This window comes from Poecilia reticulata, chromosome 1 (assembly GCF_904066995.2).
Source record: "Poecilia reticulata chromosome 1, P_reticulata-male-v2, whole genome shotgun sequence".
NCBI classification, from domain to species: domain Eukaryota; kingdom Metazoa; phylum Chordata; class Actinopteri; order Cyprinodontiformes; family Poeciliidae; genus Poecilia; species Poecilia reticulata.
This window is the reverse complement of record NC_088830.1, coordinates 21,580,634-21,596,281: the sequence shown is the minus strand read 5'-3', so window position 1 is coordinate 21,596,281 and position 15,648 is coordinate 21,580,634. Positions and strand designations below refer to the sequence as shown.

At 37.1% G+C, this 15,648-nt stretch overlaps 1 protein-coding gene across 12 annotated transcripts in view; it reads right to left on the bottom strand.

The window, feature by feature from the left end:
* Positions 1–15,648, bottom strand: part of camk2d2 (calcium/calmodulin-dependent protein kinase (CaM kinase) II delta 2) — a 45,813-nt gene that overhangs the window by 24,881 nt on the left and 5,284 nt on the right. The gene's annotated exons all lie outside the window — the stretch shown is intronic.

The following is a 15,648-nucleotide window of genomic DNA, read 5'->3' as shown; positions in this document are numbered from 1 at the left end:
GTCAGTCAGATCATTGCAGAGACAGAACATTATCTTGGTATTCCCCACACTTGATGGGATCAATTTGTCTCAAATTGGCTTTCAGAGCTGTCTTCCACATTCCTGCTGTGTTGAACTGAAGCCTCCTAAGTTTCCTGTTCTTGGCTGATGTTGGCAGCACCTGGTGTGGTTTTCTACTGCTGTATCTCAGTTGACTGCTTAAGTTAAAAGTGTACATTCAGAAATTGTACTCAACATAACAGGTGGCTATTTGAGTTAGCATCGCCCTGCTATAATCGAATACAATTCTGACCATTCTCTTTTGATCTCCCTCATTAACAAGACATTTTTGTCCACACTGAAACTAACAGCCATGCAGTAATATGAAATAACTTCCCTTTCTTCCCTCATACTCATGGGAAATTTGAACTTCAGCAAGTCGTCACTGGATGTGAAAGTATATTGAGTTCCCGCTATCCGCAAGACTTGACCAGATGTGCTTACTAAAGTGTTTGACTCCATATGTCCCAATGCATCATCCAAAACTTTACACTGGGGCTGTTTAGTAATTAAACACTGGAGACAACAAGGGTGAAGATGAAGAGAGAAAAAAAAACAAAAATAGCATGGATAACAAGATAGAAATATAATGGAAGGTTTTTAAATTATTTATTTAAATATTAAAGATTAGAATAGAATAGAAATTCTGTGCATCTAGTAAAATTATTACTGCCCCAGTAATGTGCAACATTCCATCCATCTTAGTCAGCCTTTATGCCAACCCACAAACCATTTTCACACAGCACCACTAGTTTTGCACACTGCACATTTCTCATTAATTTCCTACAAGAGTAATTAGTGAAAATTATTTTCAAAAATAAGACATTAGTCCTAAACAGCAAACATTATATTTTGTGTCAAAGAAAACTTTTGAAAAGTTAACACATTGTGCCATGCCAAGAGTAAACACTAAAAAGTACAGAGGTGACTGCGTGGCTGTCTGGATGCAGCACAGCCCCAAACAAGATATGGCAACCCAAGCAGGCTCTCACGTCTCTCTGCAGGGTGATTACACTGATTTCATCTGACTTTATGAACATAGGGTGACACACAAATGTGTCTGTCAGAGAATACCCCGGTCTACTGACAGGACTGTGAGTCAGAACAGCAGTTGTCATAATGAGTAACATGTTACGGTTTTAGAAGTGACCCATTTCAACTTTCCCCCAGGAAAGAAAAACCAAAGAATGAAAAATATAGCAGCAGGTGAACACATCCATACTCCCAACACGTAAGACGAGTAGGAGGCTTTTTTTTCTGTTCTTGTCAGCGCATTCAAATCTGAAGCAGAAGAGGAGATAGTGGTTTGTTTTTACATTCCTTACCATAAGTGAACAATTGTGTTGTGACACACAGAAAAAGCACCAAATCACAAAAAAATCATTTTAGAACTATTTTTTTCATCTCTATTTAAAAACATATAAACCACAAAACAATGTTAACCCAATCAACCTAAAAACTGTTGCTTCAGACCATGGTGGTTACATGAAAAATGGACACATTACCAATTTTGCTTTCTTGATGTTGGCTCTACAAGTTCTTGATGTTGGCTCTACACGTAAGACGAGTAGGATGTTGGCTCTCCTACTCGTCTTACGTGTTGGGAGTATGGATGTGTTCACCTGCTGCTATATTTTTCATTCTTTGGTTTTTCTTTCCTGGGGGAAAGTTGAAATGGGTCACTTCTAAAACCGTAACATGTTACTCAGTAGACGTTCTGGTTGAATATTAAAGCCTGTTAATATATTACCTGAGGTGGAGGTCTCTCTTGACTTCTTAATTTGAAACAAATCCAAATTAGTGCGTTTTGAAAACTGAAGAGAACAACTGCTAACACCTAAGAGAGACCAAGGTCAAAGCAGATTTCTGCCATCATAAGACACCTCTGATCTTAAAGACATCAGTCGTTTGTCCTACTTTATGAACCTTTAAAATACCATCACATTGTGAGTATTACTCTGACAAACAATTTCCATGTTCTATTTTCCAATGCACATTTCAAACAGGGAGATTGTTGGTGACGCACTGCCTCCTACCTCCATTTACTGTGAAAACAACCAATGGCTTCAGTGCTAATGCTGACCAAATGCAAACATGATGAGGCTCATAAAACAGAAACTACTAGGACATTCTATCATTTTGAGGGGGGGTTTTATGAAGGTAAAAATCCACCATTTTCTAGTCTCCTTTTGGACTAGCTATCACCTTATCACCTTCCTTTTAACTAATTTGGACTTATTATTTGGACCTAAGAAAACAATTTTAACTGCTTTCACTGCTTTTAAAAAAACCTCACTTAAATATCCTAAATTACATAATGCCTTAGAAAAATCACCTTGTGAAAAGAAGCACCTCACTCCAGCACACAGAGCCTAATACAGCTACTTTGTGGTGCTGCAGATTTTCCATATTGCCTGTGAGGACATGTCCATTTAAATAATATTTCACTGTACTGCCAAATGTAGACAAAAACAGAAGAGCACAGAGCCGCAGACAGAGCCTGAAACAAGGACAGCTCAGTGTACGGTGTTTTATTAACATGACCCTCAGAGCAAGGTCACTAATTGCTCTCTCAGTCTCACTATGTTACTGAAAAGTACTTATTTAGCGTCTCTCCTACTCTATCTGTCTCAAGCCTATTTTCACCTGTAAATTTGCAAAGATCAGATCAGCTGGATCGACCCCAACTTCTGGTTTTCTTACATGAGTGACAGCTATTTTCTCTGTTACGTGAAGATTTGTGACTTTGGTTATTTTTGTGTGCTGTAATGATTTTAAGCTGTCTTTGGTTGTAAGAATATAAAACAAATTACCAATATTTTTATCGAAAGCTGTTATTTGTTGGTCTGAGGCACTGTGGAAAACACATTCCACACACTGAAGATTTATCAGGCATTTCGGGAGGGGGATTTCTCTAACTTGCAGCGTGAACACACACAGCATTTGCTACTGTGCTCACCAACAAACTGCACACTGCAAATGCCTGTCACATGAAAGCCACACTCCTCCTCCTCAGCATTTTCCAACCTTTACTTTCACTCTGCTTTCCCTTCTCTCTCTCTCTTTTCTCCACAGGTAGTACACCTCCTAGCTGGCTGGACATCTGTTGTCTAGCAACTCCTGCACCAATCAGAGCGTCAGGCCTCTCGTTCTCCTCTGCAGTGGAACCAGCCTTGCATGCAAATGGCAGACATCCCGAGAGTTTTCGTGCAACTATAAAACTCTAAAGAACGTCGGGCAGAAAAATAGTTCTATAGGTGTCTTCATCATACAAGCGTTTAATTTTAATTCATCTGTTTTTGAAATGAGATAAATAACTCAAGCTTCTCACAAATAATGCAAAAAAAAAAAATTTCAGCTCAGTTCTGAAGGCTTAAGAAGTTGCTATGTGAGAAAGAAGTGCTAGTCTGTCCATCCGGTCTGATGTGAAAGCTGTTTATCGATGCAACTAGCCTTTTCATTGAGAAGGTCCTTATTCAAAAAACTACAAAGAAGAATTGGGTAACTTGGATTAGACTGTATGAATGCATGTGAAGATTTTTGGTTGACCCAACATTTTCTTTAATATTTTACTCTAGTAAATCCCCTTTAATATAAACATTGCTACTGTAAGCAAGTCTGAAATCTGCTTGACCCTGAAACCGCCAAAACTTGATAATGTGTTGTAAGTCAATGACAAAAAAGCTTCAAAATATTTAGGTGTCAGTGCAAATGTGCAAGCTTGATCCTCAATGCGGCAGAGGTTTTGAGAGGCACTTTGCTTACGTTTGTTAAAATCGACAGCTGGCTTTATATATAATTGCAGTGCCTTGCAAAAGTATAAAACCTTTGTTTAACTTTGTTTTGTATTTTTTTTTTATTTTTTTATGTTGTAACTGCAAACTGTAATGTACTTTACTGGATTTTTTTACTTCTAAACCCAAGAACCCTGAAGAGTGTGAAAGATCCAAAGCTCAGATGAAAAATTCAATTGACATAAGACATTTCAGCCATGTACTTCAATAGTCACCCTTTGTGGAGTCAATAATAAAACAGTCATTGATAGAAAGTTATAAGAAATCTTTTGTCAGTTTTGTGTCAGCAAGCATTTGGAAGAAGGTGCTCTGACCAAATGAGACTAAAACTAAACCTGACATCATAAAAAAAACTGAACACAACATGCCCACTGTGTCAGATGGTAGTGGCCATATAATGTACTGTAATATTTTTGAAGAGTTTTAATTTACACTCACTGCAATCCTCTGAAGAAAATTGTATAATCTTGTTCTCAGGAATAAATTTGCTTTGTTTTGTTTTTAAGAAAAATATTTTCTTAAAGTCATGAAACTGTGACCCTCACAGTGAATTATTTACTAAGAGAATTGAAAAGGAGTCATCTGAGTCTTTGTAAACTCTGCATACTTCCTCCCAGTCACACCACAGATATTTGAGGACTCCAAAAGTAAAACTTTGAAATACTAATCAACATCATGAACTCATTTAGTCAGTCATGATGATGTGGAGGCGAAGGCCACAATGCTTATGGCAGCCAGAAAAGGGAAGTAGCAACCAAATTTTAAAAAGGGAAGTAAAGAAAGTGGTAATGGGAAAAATATAAAAAAAGAAAAAAAAAGAAAAAGGGGTTTCCCCTGATGAACTGTCACTGCTAGTTCCCATTAGCGATCGATGATTTTCACTCAAACTGCACTTTATTAATTATTGCAAGAATGAGAACAGCAAGTTCATGTCATGACATGTGCAGTGTCCGTTCAGTCTGATCTGTTCCGACTAGCCAGAGTCATTACCTTCGATACCTAGGCTATGAAGTTTCTCACAGGTAGTCTGGGAACCAACACTTCTGACTCAGCATTAATAAACATCTTTAAAACCTTGAAAATGGAGGAGCTTTCCATTCTTATCTAAACCCTTCCTAAGTTACAGGGTGGAAATACAGCAAGCCTCATGAATGTAATTGTTGCTGCAAAAGGAGGTTAATATTTTTCCCAAAATTATACAAACTACAAAGAAAATCATCCTCTAAACTTTCACTAACATAAAGTAACGTTTTTGTCTTTCTATAATGGACAAAGTGAAAGTGTTCATAATGATTAATTTTCCTCTGTATATACTGGGATCATTTCTTTGAACCTGCAGCTTTTCCCTTTGTTTGTTCTGGAAGAGCAGAGGCGTTTCCATTTTTTAATCTGTTCAGTCATGCCAATGCAATGTTCCACATTTCACAACTGATTTGTGAAATTCTTCCCCATCTTATTCAATGTGAAAATATATATATAAAAAACATCTAAAATAAGTGGGCATCTAAAGTAAGTTTTATTTTAAAAACATCAAAAATAAAGAACTGCGTTGAGTTCTTTCCCTTTTTTCCACATGATGGCACAGTTGTCGACATATTATCAGTTATCTGGCACAAGAAGGTCCGAAGGTCCCACTTCCTCCCACCATCCAAAAAATTAAAGTTAGGTTAGTTTGAGATTCTTAATTTTGCTGAAGTATTAGACCAAGCAAATATGTTCATTATCTTACTTTCTTTCCATATTAAAAAAATATCCATACAAATCTCCAAATAAAGTCTTTGGAGTTCACTAACTAACTCCAAAGTGTTGCAATGACAGTGTTTCAAAACAGCCTTCCCGCCCCCTCCCCAGCCCTCCTTCAAAACAATAATTGCACCATCATAGGCACCATGAGACAATTTGGGAATTTACCATGAAGACCCAACCAGCCGGCCTCTTCCTCTTTTAGTTTCCTGAAGGCTCACATGTGCAACTGTTGTGCAGGAGTGTATTGTACTGAAGAGTTCGATTTCACATCCTACATATCCAACAATGCTAAATTAGGGAACAGAAAGAGAGGGCTTAAACATGAAAAGTGAATGGAGAAATAAAGAAATAAAAAAGAGCAGAGCAGATCAGTGACACAATGTTTAGAATATGAATAAGATGGAGTTTTCATAACAGGTAAGTGTAGCAGATACTGTTATACCACGATGAAAATGGGCACACTGGTCAGCAATGATAGAGAGGGAAGACTATTAAAGTAATCACTGTTACACAGTGGTTAACCACTCGTTACAGTGGTTAATTACAGTGGTTAATTATTGCAAGAATGAGAATAGCAAGTTCGAGTGGTTAACGAGTGGTTAACCACTCGTTACAGCCATGTATGCTGGATCTCATACAGGAAATTTATGGGATAATATTAATGCGGGAACACCCCAGGGCAGATGGGTAAAATACGGTTGTTTCCCAGTCAAAATGGGAAACCCGACAAGTATGGGTTTCTTGAAAATTACAGTGATCTCCTCATCTGTCCATAAGGTAAGGAAACTAAACTATAGATCACAAAAACTGTCCCATTTTACTTTGGTTGCATGTTTAACATACAACCACTGAAGTCACAAGCTAATTGCCATTTACAGGCATAACTGCAAACAGTTCAACAAATAATCCAACTTTTTTAAGTCACTTAACTGATTTTCTGCTATCATAATCAAAAGGACAGACAGTTTTAGAGAAACACCACCAGGACTACGATGGATACCAAACAGTTCCAGGTTAAATTCCAAGATTTGACAGTTTTTGATACTACTTTGGATTGGTGATCTACATGAGTTTACTTTGGATGCTTTCTTGGTGTGACATTTCAAACAGGTTATAAACACTCTCTGGGTTGGCCTCTGTCAAAGTACACTTCTAAACAATAAACAATAAATCATATCCTCAGTCTTAGCTGTTACACCAAGGCAAATCCCAGCCACGTGTAGCACAGCAGGTTAACAGAAATGCTGTCCTCTAAATTAATTAAGAGTTTTAATTAAAAAGATTAAGTAAGGCAAATGTAACATCCTTAGTGGGCAGCAGCGGAGCAATCTTCCTCCACACGGTTATATTCCTCAGCTTACAGAACACAGGGGTCTAATAAAACCATTCAAAAAGCAGAGACACCGTCACCCTCGGCTGGTTACCAACAGAGGAAGAGTTATGAAACCAATAACTCCCAAGCTCTACCCCCCCAAAGGAGAAACAAAGGCAGCTGGTGTCAAAGATAAAACCGCTCCATGAGTATGGGAGTACATCATGGGAATGTTTTATCATGTTCAAGTTTAAAGCAGACACAGTCAAATGTGTGAAAAAATTTTAATCTGAAGAGGATAGTTTGAAGACATCCCGACAAAATGACCAAGAAAAACAAATAGGCACGCAAACACTTGTGTAATTAAATACAGAGATTTGCATGCATAAATCAGGCCAAACTGTGCCTTGTTAATATTTATGAGCCCAGCATTGAGCTAGCTGTTGTATGCTGCAGGTGAGGAGCATCTGCAGCACGGAGGTAATAATACAATCATCAGAGTATTACAGGTTCACTTTGAGAATATTGTCTTTTAATGTTACAAAAAGGACAAAAGAAATTAAACAAGGGAAAACTGAAAGGATAAATGCTGAGGCTCCTGCATATAGATCCCTTTCCTTAGTCAAGGTTCAAGTCAAACCACAATGATAATTAAAATAAATCATTTATCCAAAGTGCAATTTCAAAGAAAAAACATATAAACTTGTATTATAAATTGTAATTTTTATAATTATTTCAAAAATATTTTCAAAGCACTGGAGATTTTTTATGTTATCTTAACGGAACTTCACAGTTTAGTGCACGTAACAGATGCTTATTGACATTTAAACAGTTTTTATAATTTTTTCATAAGTTAAGTCAAGATGCGCTTTTCTAAATGTATAAATTTAGTTTCAATCTTACTTCTGGTCAGAGTGAAAATTCTATAAAAGTGCACTTGTCATTCTGCCGTTATTCCAGTTCTGAGTACTGATTATTTAAATTAAACCCCATTTAAATACCAAATTTTGTCATCTTAAGGTCTTTTGTTGAGATGTTGCAAGATGTGAAGTTTTCAGTTTACTTTTCCTAAAGATAATAGATAATTTGTTTATATTTCCACTGTACCCAAAACGCTGCTTCAGACTTTACCTGCTGCAGAAAAAGTTTGCATAGTCCGCAAAAAATAAACAAAAATAAGTGTTAAGCATTTTTACAGAATAGAAGCAATAATGGACCGATCAGCAGATCCTGTGGCAGAATTATTATTATTCACAGGCTCAATCAGGCTAAGTTTTGTTGTAGCCTATTTCCAGAGAAAGTAAAAGAAGGCAGAATGATCTCCACTGGCTACCTGAGCAACTCACCCAACTGAAAGCTGTAACAAACATTACAACAAAAAGGTATAATATTCTACTACCACTAAATTTAGCAGTTGTTAATTCTGTATTATTATAAACTTTTTTTCTTTTTCTGGCTTAAATAAAAAACAGTCAACTAAGTTAATCCTTTTTTATTAGAGGGGTGAGGGGTCTACAAGTGTGTCAAAACATGACAACATGGTACTTTTTTTTTTATCAGAGGTTATCGTGCCTTGAGAATTTTATAAGACGAAAATTACCTTTTAAATGATCATCCCATTAGAATAATTATTTTTATTAATAGCACTGTGGGAACATTACACAGTGGCAGAATAACAGAATAGTTTATTTTTGTTGAGGTCTTTTATAAAATCCACATACAGCAGCACTTCAAGAGCAGATTAATTGCCATGGGGCCAGAAAAGGAGAAAAACTAGAGGGAGGACAAACAGCATACAAAGAGACATTGGGAGCACATGGTGTATAATTAAGAAAGCTGTTCTTGAAGTCTATTAGGCTTATTTGTCATGCTGTAGGACCTTTCCTTACAGAGTGAGTCACTGAAAGGCAATTTTAAATGCAACAGCTGCAATTTTCATTTCTAGCTTATAGTTACAGGACTCTATTTTACTAAAGATAAAATTATCCTTTGAAGTCAGGCTTAATTCTCCGGCTGAGTCTGTCCCCTAAAATCTACCAGAATGAACTCTCAATAAGACTTTAGATTTAGGTTTATGTTGGTTAACAACAATAGATTTGGTTTCCCTACCACTGAAGCCACAAGATAATCTTCAGCCACAGCAACAAATAATGCAAAAATGAATCTGCAACCAAGACAATTCAATCTACCGACTTTCATTGTCTTACTCAATATCAAAAAACGGTTTTAAAGCAACACCACCAGGACTAAGGTGGATACCAAATTGCTTGTGCATTAGATTTACAGATGTACCAGAAATACGCAAATAGTTTCCGATTTGAGATAGTTGTATGTAAAAAAAATAAATACTAATTGCATTGTAATTAATAAATCAAAATTAACATGTTGAAATACAATCCCTAAATAAAAGCAATTAGATGATGTACTATAATTTTTACATATTAATATAGTGGTACAGTGAGGCCATAATTTATGCAAAAGTATACAGTGAGAATCTCATAGCCTCGTGTTATTATTTTATCATTTGCATGTACCTCAATGTTTCAAGCTGGCAAAAGGAAATGTCTAAACAGCAAATATTCATATCAAAATTTCAAACATGAATTCTTCCGTCCAAAAAAACTTCATCTGATCTCAATTAAACGTTTGATATTTTGCATGACAATAAATGTTTCCACGTTGAGAAGCAATTGAAGTGATAAACTGTCAACAAATTGCACGCAAAATACATTGGATACAATTTACTGGTAACTGACATATTGTATATTCACACAGATTTACAGATTGTGCAGAGGTGCATTTCCCAATGAAAGGCTTTAACTGAAACCAAAAACCGTGGCGTCATTCAAAAGATGGAATACTTTCAAAGCCGTGTGCACGCACATGTGTGTGTCAGATAGAGACAGACAGCATGAGAGCACGACCAGCATTTATTTTTAGCCTTCAAGTACCCAGTGAGTCATGTGATTCCCCTTCCCTCCTGTTTCTCCAATCTCCATCTCGTTCCATCCCCGACGTTCATATCGTCATGTCTGCAATCTCTCATTTTACCTCTCAACAAAGCAAGGTGAATCAGACCAACAGTGACTTAATACAAATTTAAAAAATGAAAATGAGGAGAGAAAAAAACTAAATCTGTTGCTACCAAAAGTCTATTCTGACTGAGGGTTGGTTTGAAAAGAACAATGACCGTGAAAAGGAGGAACGTTTAAGACAAATTCAAAAATAATTTTGTTTTAATAAAATCCAGGGATTTCTCAAATGCTGTGTCCAAACAAACAAGGCTATGCCCCATTTCTGTTGTCGTGCAATGCAATAACTATAAAATGAAATGAACAAGCTTTGTCTTTTATACATTCAAGACACTTAAAAACAGATGAGGGTTTACAGGCATGCACAAGCGACAGCACGGCAGCACACACCCACACATGCACAGCGCACCACCAGCAAATATAAAGTGACAAGAGATGGCAAGCAGAGAAGCAGTGACAGGACACCGACACAAGCATGAAGGGAGAGTACAAATCAACTGCTGTGGGAGAACGTCTCAATGCACGAACACAAAAACTCAAGTACCGACTTGCCATCCTTTCTCTTATTATCTCCCTTTTTTCGCTGCTTCCCATCATTTCCTTCCCCTCTTGCCATATTCTCTTGCCCCCTCTTGTTCTCTGACTCATCTACTGCTCCTAATGAAATGCTGCACAATCGGGATTGTAGACTGCAAGAGAGTGACCGGCCCCAGCAGGACCACTGCACATACGTGCCCACACGACAGGAAATGCACACAGAGCTTTGATCTGCCCACATTCCACCCATCAGTCCTATCTTAAACCTCTGTCAATTCCAGATACTGACACACACGCCTGCAACTGCATATGGGTTGGTGATGGGGGGTGGGGTTGGGGCAATGGCTTATGATCCTGCCAAAGAGACTGGAATCAGAGTTGCAGTTCTGAAGCTTATCATGTAAAGCGGCTAAGACTGTATCTGACACGCCAGCATGTCCTGTATGTAAACCTTGAAATATGCACACACAAGCAGACAGTGTGTGTTTTTAGAGGCAGACCCACATGCACAAGGAGTGAGATTATTCTTCACAGTATTTTTGGAAAATCTGTCTATGCAAGTGGTGAGACACCAATCCGTCTGCCGAGGTGTCCGTTACCGACTGAGCAAGCGAGGGTCAACACGGGTAGAACAGAGAAATAGCGAGAGGAGTCTTCACACAAAAAATAGGACAGCAGAGCAGTAAGAGAGAAGACATAATGGAAGAGAGTAAAAATGCAACACAAAGAATACAAAAGGGACAAAGAAGTTTTCTGCTGGTATGGACAGAAAACTATATCATAGCACAGTTTTAAGTATTGAAGAGTTTTAACAATTATCATAAACTGCATCAAACTAAAAAAAAAAAAAGAGTATAGTCTTTAAGATAGCATGTGTTTACTGGGGCCTGGCGATGGTGCCCAATATACGCAGCCATCACAGGTTCCAGTCTCGGCCTGTTGACCTTTGAACCACATGTCTGCCCCGTCTCGCAAAACCAGCTTTCCTGTTTCACCACTATCAAATAAAGGCCAATAGAAAAGGAAGCAACCTTAAAAATAAAAAATAAAGAAGATAATGTGTTTATAGAATATTACCAGAGCACAACCAGAACATAATGCAAAAAAGTTCAAACTATTGGTTTCAATCTCTTCTCCAATTTGCAAAACTCCTGAAATAATGGAGGCCCCACATACCACTCGTTAATAAGCCACATGCACCGTCCGTCCGACCAAACTTTAAAGACTATTATTATTATTATTGATATTTTCTGTTTTTTGATAAGTAATTGAAGCTGTTTTATTACTCAGCACTATACTGTGTTTCATTTGTCAAATCAGCAAAAGGGATATGATAAGTGGTCTATACCTTATGGTATAAACAACATGGAAGCATAAATTCAGACTTCTGCTGGTGGTCTAACACTATGAGGGATATTTACTTCTGAGGGTTGTTTCTGGCCATCTCCATCCCTTTGGGATTACAATGTACCCCTCTTCATATCCTTCCAGCAGGATAATGCACAATGCAACACAGCTCAAATCATCTCCAATGACAACAGCGAGTTCTCTGTACCCCACTGGTCTCTACAGTCACCAGCTCTGAATCTACTAGAGCACCTTTGGGATGCTCTAGAACAGGAGATTTTCATGAAGAATGTGCAGCTGGCAACATGCTATAATTAAAAATTAATTAAAGAAGCAGAGAAGTGTTTCGGACACAGCTATGCAACGAAGAACTAAGGCAGTACTGAAGGCAAAGAAACAGCCCAACCCATTAGCATGGCATGCCAATCAAAGTGAGAATTCAGTTAACATAAATATTTGAATTATTCCAGTTATTTATTTTTTATCAAATAGTTAAATGACCTTTAAAGTCCCTATGTTTTTTGACTGAACAAGCATGTTCCATTGTTAGCAATAAAATGCAAAGCAAGAGTTGTAAAAATTCATTAAACACATGGCTTATGTACAGCCATTTAAAAAGTTAACAACTTTAAAATCATGCTACTGCACCGACAAAACCACAAGTCTAACATTCATCACAAAAAATAAAAAAGATAATGACAAAAATACACATATTAAAAGAAAGAGTGAAATACCCAAATTAGAGAATCATCTAAATTTCACCACAAAACCAATATTTTACCTTTTGTCATTTTTTTTTCAGCAGATCTATACTTCTGAATGTAGCTTGTAGTTAAACAAGCTCCTCCTGCTAACAATTGAAAAAAAATTGAAAGACAGTCAAAGATCCTGGTCCAAATTTATTTGTAATGGCCCATCGTGCACCAGAACATTGCACTGTATTTTCCTAAGAAAATAAAATCCTTTTTATGTGGATAGAACTGATGATAGCTTTATAGGGAGGAGTATTACTCAACATTGATTTTTTTTTTTTGCGCTTTATGCCAAGTAATACTGTTATTTCCTCCTCAAACACATACCTGGAGAGCTGCTTTGACTCATTAATACATGTTTGAGAAAGCCTTGAATCTCCCATGGCAGCTATTCGATGCGTATTTACTGAAGCCTCCTCCTTGGAGCTTCAGTCTCCAACTGAGCCTCCGCCTTCACAGCATCCCTCCCCTGCTTCTCCCCCATACAGCTCCACCAGACTAGTGGCAGAAGCAATTAGCAAACACCTGGAGGAACTGCGCATCTGTTAAGCTTATGATTCAAACTACAACGCTCCTAAGAACAGTTGTAAAATGCGTCAATGGATGGACTGGAGAAGCAGTGTTGGGACGACGTGCTGAAGTGGGAGTGTCAGAAAAGGAGGTAATAAAAAGAGATGTGGGGGACTTTAAATCAAGGAACCTCCACCCCTTCCGTTAAAATATGATTCTATTATCTTTCTTATGAATATTTTGTTTTGTTTTGTCATTAAAAAGCACTGTGTTTCATTGCCCATGGTAAGCTGAATATTCATATAAATGTTGGTAACCTGGCTGAGAGTGAAATGAGTCTAGAAAGGGATCCGTTTTTAACAGGCGCTTAGGGCAGCTTTGGGTCCTAAGTTTCTGTGTTGAAGAACGTTAAGCTCAGTAAAACATGGCAGCCATAGTGTGATGCACGTCGGATTTATGAATGTCGTTTTGCATTTTCAGGTAAGCCGAAGTAGTGAAAAGTTACCAACATGCATTGTACATTTGTGACACAAAGTTGTAAAGTTTCATAAGACAAAATGTACATTGCTGTATTAATAACGAAGATATGGTTATCTCAGTTGAGACAGCTAAACTAAGGTTTTGTGTCGAAGAACGTAAGCTCAGTAGAACATAGTGTGACACACGTCAGATTTATGAATCTTGTTTAGTATTTTCAGAAAAAGGAAAGTAAAGAAAATCTACAACCACCGCATGTCTCGATGTCACTATTGTTCGAGTGTGCAACAGAGACAGGCCAATTTCAAGACATCAGAAAGGGATATGATGCGAAGTAAAATTTCTTTAAAATTGCTTTTGATATATACAGCATTTTAATAACTGAAGGTAACAGTTACTCTTACTATTACACTACAATGAAGTAACTATTTGCTTGGAAAATACATTAAAACACCTTTAAAAGCAACATTAATAACAAAGTAACTAAAAATTTGTATGAAATGCAAAAATTAACATCACCCCAGAAGTATGGTAAATATTGTACTATGGCAATGGCAAAAAAATATTATGAGAATTGGCAAAAACAAAGAAGTAAAAACAGAACTAATTTAATCTTTGTGAACATGTCACTTGAAAGAAAGACGTACAAAATGTAATGGGCTTTGATTTAGTGCTCAGCATTTGTTCCTGGATAAAAGGCAGTTTCGTCTTCCATAAGCGCTCATGTGTTAGTGTCTGTTTTCATGATTCAAAATCTTTATATTTTATTTAATGATTCAGATTTGAAGTTTTTTTGTACCATGATTTAAAGGTAACAGGATCTTGAGCTCGTTATGCTGCGAAAATTCTTTCATTTATAACCTGGAGGTAACGTAAGCTTAAGTTTTTTGTTAAGAATAAAATTTCAACACCTCATCTTAATGATAACTCCAGCATGAGTTTTAATAACAATTTAATATTTCACATTATCATGACATAAAATCTCAGGCTGACTGTCATAATACTATGTAATATAACCATGAGGCACAATTGCCTTGAGCTTTGATGTTGAGATAAACTATTATCCCTGGGGACTAATTTGTTTTGCAGCCAACAGAATTAATGCAAATTATCATTGAGGCTGACACCATCATGGACAAAAGAACATTTGTATCTTTTTTTATTACATCTTATTTCCACCTGTTCTTAGGATGTCATTGTCTCAACATTGAGAAAATTAAATCTTAAGCTTGTTTTTCTTGTCACACGTTTCATTATCTCATCAGGCCAATAAGACTCTCAGTCACTGATTGTTCTAATTGAGACTTCAATCTCATTACGTTAGAAAACAATAACTCAAACTTTGTTTATAATCTCAGACGTATCTAAGCATAAGTTCATGAGCTAATGGGTTGACATATTTGTATTCCTGCTTCAGATTATTCCAGACAATGAAAGTGGGTGTAAGACTCATCTTTGGACTGAAATTGCTATCTAATCGAAAAGAAAACTGAATTTTTCTAGACTGTGGGTGAAAATAGAACACGGATAAAGATATAAACCACAAATGATTCACCATCCTCAATTTTGCATTCTTCAAAAATATGTGGAAATCCTGGGGTTAAGAGTACAACAGAAATCTCTGGTTATTAACCCATTATTATCATCATCATTCCAAGTTGATGGCTTTCAGCTTCATATTTCTTTTCTGACCTCTCTGCTCTCAGTCACTCTCAATGACAATAGCCAGTAGTTCACGCAAAATCCTCATTTAAATGGGGGCATCTGCACCACTTTTGCATGTGCCATTTTTGTTAACTGTGTGCAACACACTCACATACTGCGCATGCAATTTGTTGTTTGCTCATGTAATTTGGTGCTCTTCACTCGGACTCATTCAAGATCTGGCCCAAAGTGTGGTCAAACATTTTGACCACACTTTGGCTACAAAGTGGTCAGCTTCTTCCTCATTCAACCTGAGGAAAAAGCTAGCAAGAAAAGAGTCTTAGTTGTCTGAGTGCTCTGGTACCAGTCCCTGTTTTGCACAAAAAACCAAGTGTTGGCATAAGTGGATTCTGACAGTAGAAAAGAAACCTTAGAGGCACAACACTCCACCGGTTAGT